At 55.7% G+C, this 2,286-nt stretch overlaps 1 protein-coding gene across 1 annotated transcript in view; it reads left to right on the top strand.

Moving 5' to 3' along the window:
- The first annotated feature begins 6 nt into the window (after positions 1–6).
- The window catches only part of PTPN14 (protein tyrosine phosphatase, non-receptor type 14), a 190,038-nt gene continuing 187,758 nt past the window's right edge, over positions 7–2,286 (top strand). The window contains exon 1 of the mRNA XM_010853060.1: positions 7–125. The gene's annotated coding sequence lies outside the window, so the exon portion shown is untranslated. The remainder of the gene's footprint in view (positions 126–2,286) is intronic.

Genomic DNA, 2,286 nt, shown 5'->3' with positions numbered 1-2,286 from the left:
TTCCCTCCGCCCCTCCTCCGCCAGCCACTGGAATCAATTCCTTGGGGGCACTTGGGGCTCCGCCGCCCGCGGAGGGCAGCCTTTCGGCGCGGGACTCCGGGGTTCCGACGGGGCCATGTAAGCAGGTAAGCGGCGTCTGGGGCGGGGAGTCGGGCCCCAGGTTGGGGGCCGCCCTGGGCGCTCCGGGCGCCTTGCCGATGACTTGGGCAAACGCTGGCCACGCCGACTTGGGATCGGCGGCCCGGGACGCCTGGCAGGGCAGCGGGAGCGCGAGGGGCCGGGCAGCTGGACTTGTTAAGTGGCGGTGGGAGCCGCCAGCTAATGCGCACGGCTTGGAGTTAGGATGGAAGGTGTGCGCTGTCTGCAGAGTGGACGGTGAAACTCACACTCTCGCCCCCTCCTCCCCACTGCCGTTTTCTTTTGGGGAACCACAGAGGGCCTAGTGAGGGCAGCTGAGATACCCAGACGGCAGGGGCCGGAGGATGAAAGCCAAAGACGTCGCTGCCTCTCAAGCTGGAGAGAGTCCCCCGCTGCGACCCTCCTCTGTTCCACACCTCCCCGCCCCCCGTCCCCCCCACTCCCCAGGAGACAGGATCTTGAGAGGGAGAAATTTCCATGCCCTTCCACTAGGCCACAGCCTTGCCACCAAACTCCTGGGGTTCTTGGCCCCTACTTGGGTGGTCGGCCGACTCACAGGGAGACCCTGTGGCCCCCTAATTTCAGAGCAGGTCTCCACCTCGAACGCCCCAAGCTCTGAGTATTAACAAGTTCCAAGGGTGGTATTCAGACACCGTCTCCCCTTTCTCCTGGCATGACCCCTACTTCTGGGGTTTCAACGCTCGGAAGGGGTTTTTCACCTTTTTGAGGAGCAGTGAGGGAGCGCTGCCTCGACCCCCCTTTCCTTCCCACTTCCTCCAGGTCCCGTCACCCCTATCCCACCCCTCCCTACAGCTTAAGGCCGATTGTGGGCTTTCGCCTTCAGTCCGTCCAGGGGCTTGCTGTTGCTGGGTCTTTGTGAAGCTGAGGAATTTCCAGACCGGCTGTTGATGGGTTACAGGGTTTCCACCAACGTGTGACTTACTTCAAATAGGTTAGTTCGTTGGCCCATTCATTGAACAAACCTAGTATGGCAGTTTCTCCCCTGGGCTAGGAACTGGGGATACAAAGATGCTAAAACAGGACGTAACTGCAGCCTGCGGAGGAAACACACTGGCTGATCTGGAAGTAGAGTGTCCTGAGAGGGCCTGGGAAGGCTAGGTCCAGAGGTGAGGGGGCCAGGTGTGCGCTGAGACTGGAGAGTTAAGGTGTTGCTCACCTAGAGGACCAATTAGGAAAGTACTTTCCAGGGGGGAGGAAAGAACTTGTGCAAAGTAAGAGTCATCCAAAATATGGGTGCAAGGAGATCATACCTAGTAGAGAGCTGGGCACTGAAGGGGGATTTATGGCTTGGTTGGTTCAGTGTAGCCAGGACAGCTTTTTTTTTAATATCAGATATTAAACTGGAAGCACTAAGGAATCAAGTAGCTTCCAGCGGCGCACACATCCCTCTCTTTGGATGCCTGATGCTGGTTCTGCAACAAGCAATGGGTGGGGGACCATCTCCATTTTCATTGACACTAATTGGCTCATGCTCGTGCCTGGTTTCATCAGAATGGTACTGATTCCCTTTTAAAGGGCCACCTGACAGCAATAGGTGATAATACCGCAGCTTACAGAACCTTGTATTGAAGTCGCGTTATCTTTTGGTGATGGCGTTAAAAGCATGTACTTTGGGAATGATAGCCTTAACGAGTGGAAGCTGGAGAGCACATATGCCCTTTTGCCTAATCTGGGTGTCTGTGCTGTGCAGAGTGAGTTCGTGTGTGTGTCATTGTGTTTGTTGTAGTATTCTCCACTTTCCCACGTCATCGCGGCATCAGCACAGTTGGAGGAATGACTTTTCCTTCCTCTGAAACTACGAAAAGCTGAACGCCTTCTAGCAGATTGTCGTCGCCTCCTGGTCCAGGATTCAGCAGATCCTGCCTAGAAAGCTTTTTATAGCTCAGGAGCCTCCTGTGCGTGGTTTGCCGCTCAAGGGGCCTCTTCACTGGGCTGAAGTGGCGGTGTAGTATTATGCATAGTGGCTGCGTCCTGGCCGAGGTGGCGAAGTCCAGCTCTTGGTGACCTCAGACCAGTACATGTGAGTGAAAAGAGCACACTGCTTTCCTACAGTGCTGGGTAGGAAGTTGCCTCAACCTCCCCCAACCGCCCCCCCCCCCCCAAAAAAAAAAAAAAAAAAAAAAAAAA

The sequence above is a fragment of the Bison bison genome, unplaced genomic scaffold (genome assembly GCF_000754665.1).
Source record: "Bison bison bison isolate TAMUID 2011002044 unplaced genomic scaffold, Bison_UMD1.0 scf7180017864322, whole genome shotgun sequence".
NCBI classification, from domain to species: Eukaryota; Metazoa; Chordata; class Mammalia; order Artiodactyla; family Bovidae; genus Bison; species Bison bison.
The sequence above is the reverse complement of the archived record's forward strand: the minus strand, read 5'-3'. Positions and strand labels throughout refer to the sequence as shown.